Consider the following 11,086-nt stretch of genomic DNA (forward strand, 5'->3'; position numbering starts at 1 on the left):
TCCATAGAATTGCTCTGGTTTCTGGGTCCTTAGCCAGTTTCTCTTAATCAAGCACCTATGATCAGCACATCATAGATTCTTGCCAGTATTTTCTTGTTCAGTACTGTTCTTTTTTTCTTAAAATTTTACTAATGGGATAATGACCCATTACATGACAGCCCTTTACAGTGAATCTCGTCTTCCATCTGCTCACAAGAATTCTGGAAACCCATCATCATCATCACCACCACCGCCACCACCATCATCATCATCGTCACCATCACTGTTGTCCCGTTGTCGTCTTTATCATCATCATCGTCCTGAAACTATTTTTTGCAATCCTACTCACTGCTCATCTAAAACAGAATGGATGCCACATAGCTTAGGTTTAGCAGACTATTTTACTGTTCCAAAATAATCTCATTTCCAAGCCTGTACCTTTTCTCACGTTATGGTGGTTTTCATTGTAGGAGGTAGTATAGCAGAGTGGTTAAGAGCATAGGCTGTGAAGATTGATCCCCTGGATTCAAATTTCACTTCTGTGATTTACTAGCTCTGTGACCTTAGGCAAGTTGCTTAACCTCTCTGTGCCTAAATCTTGGGAACATTATTTAATCTCTCCGTGCCTTAATTTCCTCATCTTTTAAGTCAGACTTGTGCTAGTGTCTGTTTCATAGAATTGTTCTGAGGATTAAATGTAGTATAATATGTAAAGCACTTAGAACAGTGCCTGACACATAATTAGCACTTAGTAAATGCTGATTATTATTATTATAATTATACTATTTCCCCCCTTTCCTGGAATGTCTTGTCCTCTCACTTCTATTTAACCAAACTGTCTATCCTGAAGGCTCAGATTAAGTTCCATGGCTGACCTGAAACCATCCTGACTATTTTTGGTTCTTACTGATGTCCCTCCCCTCCACATTCATATGGTACTTATAATGTGACCCACATCATTTAACCCAATTACATATTGAAGTCTTTTAGCCTTTCCCTCCCCCAGCTGCAGTGTAGCTTCTCTGAGAGCAGGAAGGGTGTCTTGTTTGAGCTCTAGTTGAGTTCCAGTCTCACATCTTTAAGAATGGGGTGGGAATTTCTACTTGAGTGTTCCACTACTGCCTCAAAGACCATGTGCTGGGTATTCCCATTTGCACCTCCATATGCGTTCTCCATTCTGTTCTGTGCTTTAGGAGGCTGAGTTCCTTGGGTCCAGGCATTGGGAGGCACGAGATTGGAGGGTGGAGGGGAGAGAAGTTGGGGTATTTATCCCCTTGGGTCCCTCCAGCCTGAGTGGCTACGTCCCTGTACCCAAAGCCACAGCTGTTGGGCAGCCCTCTCCTACTTTCCCAGCTCTCGCTGAGTTCCAATAACTGCTTTGTCCCCTGGAGCCTTCAGGCCTAGGGGTGGCAACAACTTTCTGCTTTCCACTTAGGGCACTTCACCCTCCCTTGTTAGTTCCCTCGACAGCCTGTACCTTTGTACCTTCACTTATGCCTCGTTAAACTCTCTTCAGTTCTCTCCGTCATGCCATCTGCATCCAGCTGGGGTGGTAGCTGATACACACAGTATGTATAAAACTCGAACTCAGCCTCTTCTATATTTCTCTAATTTCTGTCAATGATATTATTCCCTTGCTTGTGTAGGCATGACATCTTAAGGTCATGTTTCTCTTCCTCTGTTCATCAAATCTTGTTGGTTCTTCATATGTAATAGCTTCTACATATTTTTATTATTATTGGTGTTTTTACTCTTTATTTATGACAAACATTCCACATCCATGACTGTAGTTAGAAGTTCTTTGAGATGATGCTATCTGCCCTGGCCAGTTGGAGATTGGAATCATCTGACTCACCCACCCTGCAAATGGTCCCACAGATAGCAGAGGTTTTAGACTGACCATTGATCCTGTTTATGACCTGTCAACCTTGCCTGTGTTCTGAGTGGACACAGTGGTCCTTGGCACTGATGATGGAGAATCATCAACTGGTGGAGAATTTCCACCACACTTGCAGGTCCACGAACTTACCAGCATCTCTGTGCAGGTTGACACTGTGCTTGATGACACCAGGAAGGGCATAAGCGGAGAATACATTTCTTTTTAACTTTTCTATAGTGAAATATAACATTTACAGAAAAATGGACATAATATATATAGCTCAATGATTTATCACAAAGCAAACCTTGGTATAACTGCCTTCCAGTTTGACCTCTTTTTTGACAAATATAATATTGCCGACACTCCGGAAGTCCCCTTCATGCCCTGTCCTGCTCACTATACTTTAACTTCCTCACCAATGGTGACCAGTATTCTAATTTTTATGAAATACCTTTCTTAGCTTTCTTTATAGTTTTACCACTAATATGTGTTCCTAAACACCATTGAGTTGTGCATGTGTTGAACTTTGTTTACATAGCATTATACAGTATGTTCATTTGTGTCTGGCTTCTTTCACTCAGCATTATTTCCTTGCACGTAGCTGTAGTTCATTCATTTTAGTTGCTGTGTAATATTCCATTATATGACTATAGCATTTGCCCCAGATCCAATATTGAAAGCACCATTCTTTTTCCTCCACTGGTCTATGTATACCTTTATTGTAAATCAAATGTCAAAATAGGCATGGGTTTTATTCTGGACTCTATATTTTATTTCAGTGGGCTATCAGTTCATTCCTGCATCAATACCACAGTGTGTTAATTACTGTAACTTTTTAATAAGCCTTGATGTCCCATAGAAGAACTACTCCAAGCTTGTCTTCTGCAAGAGTGTAATTAGTTGTTCTTGGACCTTGCATTTTCATATAAATTTTATAATCACCTTGTCAAGTTATGCACACACAACATTTGGGATTTTGGGGGGTAATCTAGTCTATAGAATTGTGTGAGGGAAAATTGACATCTTTGCTATATTGAGTGTACAATAAATAAACATTTTTCTCCATTAATTTAGGCTTTCTTTAATTTTTCTCTATACTGTTTTACAAATTTTTCTGTGTTTTATACATCTTTTGTTAGATTTATTTCTACATATTTGACTTTTTGATGCTATTATAAATTGTATCTTATATTAAATTTAATTTTTTTCTTGATGCTGATATAGAAAAACAGAATTGAATTTTACAATATGACCTTTTCCCAGCAATCCTGCTAAGCGCAGTAATTTAAATAATTCATTTGTAGATTCTTTTGGATTTTTTACGTGTAATCACATTATATATAAATAATTTTGAATTTACTTGTGTTTAATTTCTTCCTTTCTAATCCTTGTATTATTTTTTTTTCTTGCCTTATTTCACTCTCTAGGAACTCCAGTAAAATGTTAAATAGAAGTAGTGTTAATGGGAGTCCTGCCTTATACCTGATCTCAGAGGAAGTTTCCAACTTTTTACCATTAAGTATAATGCTTGCTGATGTTTACTATAGACATGATTTATCAGATTAAAGCTTTTTTCTTTTATTTCTACTTTGCTAAGAGTTTTTTAAAAACCATGAACCTATGTTGAAATCTATCACATATTTTTATGCATCTGTTAACATGATCATATTATTTTTTAAAATCCTTTTTTCTGTTAATGTGGTAAATTACAGTGACTGATTTGCTTTTCATTCCCGGGATAAACCTAACTTGGTTATGATATGCTATTCTTTGTATATATTTGTGTATTCAGTTTGAAAATATTTTGTTTAGGAATTTTGCATTTATATTGATGAGTATGATTAGCCTCTAATTTTACTTTATTAAAATGTATTTATCAGGTTTTGGTTTCAAGGTTATACTAGCCCATAAAACAACAGGGTTTGTTTCCTCTTTTTCTATTCCCTGGAAGAGTTTTGAGATTGGCATTATTTCTTCCACAGACGTTTGGTAGAATTTGCTGGTGAAGTCATCTGGGCCTGGGGTTCTCTGTGGAAAAGATTTAAATTACAGATTTCTTTTTTTTTAATCATCATTATTCTTGAGTTATTTTTTGAAATTCCGCTCACTGACCATCTGAAACAGGAATCTTTGGATTTTTCTTTATTCTTATTCAATTTTGATAAGTTATATATTTTCTAGAAAATTGTCTGTATAACCTAAATTTTAATGTTTATTGTAACAATAGGCCATGGATTATCAATTTTCAAAGAACCTGGTAATCTTTTCTACTGTGTGTTTTCTATTTTATTGTTTCCATCTCTTATCTTTATTATCTTCTTTCTGTTTTGGTTGAATTTGCTGGGATTTTTTCTAACTTATAAACGTGGATGCTTAGCACATTGATTTTCAACCTTTCTTCTTTTCTAATATGTGCTTTAAGGAAGTGATGACTTTTGAGGAGGGTGAGGACTCTGTCTGTGGGCTGGAATAGCTGGAGAAAGAATCACAGAGAAGATGGACCTGAGTTTTCAAAAAGAGGAAGAGAAATGCATAGCAGACTGACAGAACGTTATGAACAAACACTTGGTGGCAAGAATGCATTTAAAATGTTTTTATTATGGAAAATTTCAAACACATACACAAGCAGAGAGAGTGATATAATGAACCCCTATGTATCCATCACCCAGTTTCAACTAATATCAACTCATAGCCAATCTTCCCCTCCTCCGATATTATTTTGAAGCAAATCATGGACATCATATGATTTCATCTGCAAATATTTAAGTATACATGTCTAAAAGTTTGGGACTCATTTTTGTTTGTTTAAAGCAAAACCACTTTGTTGAGGACCTTGTAATGAGGTGCTGATAGACAGTGACATTATCATGGTACATTGGCCTGAGGATTCACGAATATTCAAATAAGGGGCAACTTCACCTTCTTACTCCTAAACCCAAACTCAAATCTTGGAACTTACAACTCCAATAGAACAAAAAGTCACACATGTCAATACTAGAGAAAAAGGATCCAAACATGTTGACTTCATTGAAGTCATTAAAAGTGTGTCCCCATTAGTGTCCAGGAATCTTATCATTTACATCCACTTGGGTAGAAGGCAGTGTGCCAGAAATCAGTGCAGCCTAGCGTAGCCAATGGGCCATTTAGAAGGGCTCTTGTTTAAGGAGCGTGATGCCTTTTGTAAATTACAGACACACTCTCTAGTGTTATGCTGGCCCAGTCTCTGCTGCGTTGACTGACTCCTCCTCTCACCTTGGCCTTTGGTAGTTCACCATTGTATTCCACGATTGGAGTGGATTTTGTGATCCTGGGAGAGGCATGCTCTTTCTCTGCTCCAAGGGGGCAGCATGATAAAAAAAAAAAAGGCTTTGGAACAGATAGAACTAGGTGTGAATTCTATCTCCCCTGGGGAAGAGACTTAGATACTCTTGTAGCCTTTTTCCTCATCAGTAAAACAGGTTGGTAATGGCTACTTAGCAAGGCAATTGTGAGACTTAGTAAATGTAGTATGTGAACTACATGGTGTTTGCTATTAGTCATTCCTCTCAGTTTAACGTTGAACCTGCCGTCCTAGGAGTTACCTGAACTTTAATATTTCCAGACTTGATCAACAGAAATTCCATAAATGAAACTCTGTTTTGGATATTTATTACCATTAGATCAGACTCCCTGAGTCATCTGTTCTTAAAATGTTTTCCATATTTCTTAATTTCTGAATCCAAAAGTTCTCTCAAAGTTTCCAGTTTCTCCACTATTCTGCCCTGGGTGGCAGGAGTTCTCGTCCTCGGCTACATATCAGAATGTTAGAAATTATTATTTAACTGAAATTTCCTGCCTTTGAACTGTCTACTGACAGCATTAGCATTTTTAGAACTCTGCATTTATATTTCATCATATCCTCTCCAACCCATTTTGAGTTCTTAATTGAGTCATAATAATTTGGAGAGAATATATTATTTTCCAATAGCACTGTGGGGAGTCAGAGTTACTAGGATGAGAGAAAGGGTTTGAAAGAGAGTTTTGAAACCCCAAAGGAAATATTCATTTACTTCACGAATTTGCCTGCAGTTAGCTTTCCCAATGACTAGATGGATGCTTCACTGGGGCTGCCTAGTATCTATTTAGTCTCTAGCTTCATTTTCCCATCTTCAAAGTGATAGATAACAGTGTCAGTGGTCGGTATCCTCTGAATAGATTCTGAATAAATATTCATGTGAATTTTTAATAATAATAGCATAATAATACCTACCCCACAGGGTCGGGGAGATAGGAGACTCTTGTGGTTAGACACAAGAGTTTCAGAGCTAAACAATCTGAGTTTGAAGCCCAGCTTTGCTACTTACTACCCACGTGATTTTGGGCAAGTTACTGAACCTTTTAAAGCTTTACTTTCTTCATCTGTAAAATGGCGATAATAATAGCATCTATTTCATAAGGCTGTTAAAGGATTAAATGAAATAATTTCTGGCATTTAAGTGCTCTATAAAAATTTTTTTATGGTTGTTCTTTAAAAGTACTAATGGAGATTAAAGTATTGAAATAAGTAGGTATGAAAGTCCCAGCATAGTAGGTACTTAAAACGTGTCAGAAGTTGATAATTAATTTCTCAGTCACTGAACAGCAAAGATGAAAAGCAAATGACAAAGTGGGTAAGGGCCCAGACTCCAGGATCAGATTCTCAAGGTTCAAATCCTAAATCTAATGCTTACTAGCTGTATAACCTTAGGCAAGTTACTTAACTTCTCTAGGCCTGAGTTTCCTCATCTATAAAGTAAGGATAATAATAGAACCTACCTCATAGAATTATTATGAGGATTAAATGGGTTGATATTAGTAAGGTATTTAATAATAGCCTCAACACATGGTCCATGCTAGAGACATGTGTATTAAATAAAAGATATTTTATTTTGTTAATTTTTAACCCAAAATTCCAGGTACATATGTCCTCATTATGTAAATATATATGGTGGGTGATTGACTATTGAGGTTGAGTGAACTGTGGATTAGTTATATTGTAGCAAACAATTTGAAAATTTAGGGAAGAGAAACATGAAAACCAAGTATATGCAATTATAATATTAATAATTATTCAACATGTACTACACGTCAGTTACTGAGTTAAATACTTGACATGAATTATCTTGTTTAATTCTTACCACAATCCTTTGAGGTAGGAGCTATTTTATCTCTATGTTACAGATGAGAGAAATGAGGCGCTATGTAACTTGCCTTAGGTCACAGAATAGAGTCAGGTCAACTGAGTCTGTCTCCATGGCCCTTGCATGTCACCATCATGTCCCATGGCCTTCCCAGTAAGATGGGCAAAATGGTGCTCTGTGGGTCATGGGCTTAAGCTGGTGGTTCTTAACACTCTGAGTCATTGGCCCCATCCAGGTACAAGTGGACTGACTCAGAAAAAAATGCACACACCGGGTTAAGGTTTCCTGGTTGAGCCAGTGATGTTTAAAGCACAGTGTCAGTCTTTTACATAGTCTAATGCTAGTTCAAAAATTCAAATAATATAAAATAAATTTTCTCCCTAAAAGCTGTTTCACTGTTTATTCTAAGATGTGCATAAAAGCATAAAAATGAGGGCCGGACCCGTGGCTTAGCGGTTAAGTGCGCATACTCCGCTGCTGGCGGCCCAGGTTCGGATCCCGGGCTCGCACTGACGCACCGCCTCTCCGGCCATGCTGAGGCCACATCCCACATACAGCAACTAGAAGGATGTGCAGCTATGACATACAACTATCTACTGGGGCTTTGGGGGGAAAAATAAATAAAAATCTTTAAAAAAAATAAAAGCATAAAAATGAACATGTAATAAACGTAGGCACTCCTGGGTCTTGCTAGTAATACAAAAATAAACACATTATGAATTCGGAAATACTAAAGCCTGGCTCAATGAAAAATGCAGTTGTCCATTCAGACACAGAACGGTGAACTGACAGCAGGGTTTCTCTGACAATTACATTAATGGTTAAATTTCTGAACACCGAGAGGCAGCAGGTACTAAAAAAGTTTTAGGATTTTTTTTGCGGGGGAAGCCATGGAACAGCTACACTTTGCCACAGTTCCTGGGACATTTGCCTTTGCCAGAGCTCTAGGACCTTCCCTTGCCTTCCAAACAGTTAGAGTTTGATATTGAAACTATGGTTGTTTAGGATCCAACTCTTATATGCAGAAGCTGCAGGTTACTTCAGTTTTATCTTAAACATCTGGAGGCAACATTTACTGTTTTGGTCATCCATCATACATTTGCTCTTCCTTTAGGTCAGAGCACCTAAATTTCCTTTGGAGAGCCATTTCTCCATGACTCAATCCACGTGGATTGTGGATTGGATGGGGCTCCTTTCTTTTTCTAGAGATGGGACATATGACCATGGCCTGACAAACTCAGGAGTGGGCAGTGACCCAAATTAATTCAATCAGTGTGAATCCAGGGACTAATACAGGAGGTAATAGGACAAGGTGCTCTCTTCTCTGTTGGAATACAACCTGGGAGCGTGAGAGCCTAGAGGGCTGTCAAGTGAAGAATGGGAATGAAGCCAACACAATGAGGGCAGAGCCAAGAGAGGGAAAGAAACTGCGTCCTGATAACATCATTTGGGCTCCTGGATCAAGTCATGCCTAAAAATCATCCTGAGGCTTTTTAGTAACAGACCAAAAACTCTTATGCGAGTTTGAGTTGAGTTTCTGTCATCTTGTGACAGGAAGAGTCTTAGCTGACATTGCATCTAACAGACTACAGAACTTTGTATTATCCATGGTAGCTGGTGCCACTGTTGTAAAAAATTTATCTTAAAAAATCTATTCATTTCTTCTTCTTTTTTGTTAAGTATAGTAAACCTTTATGATTTTTTAGACTGTATAGAGACCTTCATGAATCCCTAATTGTTATTACCATTGTAGCATACAATTCCTTCCTAAAGGCAGTGAAGTACATGTGAGAGCACACACATCCATAGGCACAAGTCAAGGACAGAAAAAGCTGCCCTGGAACTTGGATCCTGAGACCATGCACCAGCCGCTTGGGGCACAGGATTCTGAAAATTAATGTCTTAGAAAAATGATCTGTTACTACATGATGCAGACTTTAGGATCACTAAAGAGTAGACTAAACTTTGAATTCTAAATCCCCAATGCCAAGAATTAACTACATTGCCTTGTTATGTTAATTCTTCCCACTGCAATTTATTTCCTTTCCCTTCCATTTCATCAAGTCAGATTTTTCCTTCAAAAGCCTCATATCTAATATTTATGCTCCTGAGTGAATTTTGGATCCAAATATATTTGGTAGCCACTAAATCAAAATGAAAATATTAGAAATGTTCCTGTTCCAGCGCCTTGTTTATTTTAAAACAAACATTTAATATTTCCCTCAAGTCCACAGTTTATTGACCTTTACATTTTAGATTTTCCGTACTTACTGATACAGGAAAAGCAGAGACATTTAAGTGAGTTTCACTTCAAGAGAAGCTTGTATTTGAGAAGCAAGATTTATGAAATGAGTATTTGAGGGAGTGATTATTTGTATTTAAAAAAGATTTTTCACTTTAATCAAGCTTTCTCTATGTTTCCTGTTAATATTCACCATAGTGAGTAAACTATTTGACTTAATGAATAAAATTTTACTTAGAATTCTAGAATTTCAGAGCAGAAAGTAAGCCTGAAGATAATTTCACATTTTTTGGAAACCAAGAAAAGAGACAAGTTAAATAATTTGCCCAAACAATGGTTGGTTGGTTAGTGGTGGTTGAGAATTTGTTGCCAGTAGACCCACCTTCTTCTTAAAAGAAGTTCTTCAGGAACCCTCCCCACTAAAAAAAAACGAGTTCTTTAGAGAGAAAGAAAATTATGTAGGGCAGAAACTCAGGTCTTCATAAAGAAATGAAGAGCATTAGAGAAGGAATAAATAAAGGTAAAATAAATCTTTTATTTTTCTTATTCTGAGTTGATGCAACAGATAACAGTTGTAATAATAAAAATAATGTATTTGGTGACTATGGCTTATAGATAAGTGAAATGAATGACAGTAATGTTATGGGATGAGAGGGAGGGATTGGGAATATAAGGCACTTGCATTACCCATGCCGTGGTATAGTGTTATTTGAAAGTGAACTTGGATTAACTGTAAATCTATGTGGTAAACTCTAGGGCAACCACTAAAAACAAATTTAAAAAAAAAGAAGTATAATTGATATGCCAAGAGAGTGGAGAAAATGGAATCATATAAAATGCTCAATTAAAACCAAGGCAGAAGAAGTGTAGAAGACAAAAAAAAAAAAAAAAAAAGAAACAAAGAACAAGGGCAATGAATAGGAAACAGTAACAAATATGATAGATATTAATCCGATTATATCAATAATCACTTTAAACGTCAGTGGTCTAAATACACCAATTAAAAAACAGAAATTGTCTGAGTGGATTAAAAAACAAGACCCAACTATGTGTTGTCTACATGAAACCTACTTTAAATATAAAGTGGATAGATTAAAAGATAGATTAAAAGTAAAGATGGATTAAAAGTAAAAGGATGGAGAAAGATATGCCATACTATCACCAATAAAAAGAAAGCTGGAATAGTGATATTAATTTCAGACAGGGCAGACCTTAGAGCAAGGAGAATTAACAGGGATAAGGAGAGGCATTACATAATGATAAAGGGGTCACTTCTCTAAGAAGACGTAATAATTCTTAATATATATGCACCCAACAACAGAGCATCAAAATCAATAAGACAAAAATTGATAGAACTGCAAGGAGAAACAGATGAATCTATTATTATTATAGTTGGAGACTTCAACACCCCTCTATCAGTAATTGGCAGAAAATCAGTAAGGACATCGTTGAACTGAACAGCACCATCAATCAACATGATATAATTGACATTTATAGAATACTTCACCCAAACACAGAAGAATACATTTTTTTCTCAAGCTCACATGGAGCATTCACTAAGAAAGACCACATTCTGGGCCACGGAACACACCTTAACAAATTTAAAAGAATAGACATCATACAATGTATGCTATCAGTCCACAGTGGAATTAAACTAGAAATCAATAACAAAAAGATAGCAGGAAAATCCTGAAGTGGTTGGAAGTTAAACAACACAATTCTCAATAAGACATAGGTTAAAGAAGAAGTCTTGAGGCGGAGTCAAGATGGCGGCGTAGGCAGACTCTGAACTCACCTCCTCCCGTGGACACAGCCAATTTACAACTA

Source organism: Ceratotherium simum, chromosome 1 (genome assembly GCF_057802395.1).
Source record: "Ceratotherium simum simum isolate JZ-2026a chromosome 1, ASM5780239v1, whole genome shotgun sequence".
NCBI classification, from domain to species: domain Eukaryota; kingdom Metazoa; phylum Chordata; class Mammalia; order Perissodactyla; family Rhinocerotidae; genus Ceratotherium; species Ceratotherium simum.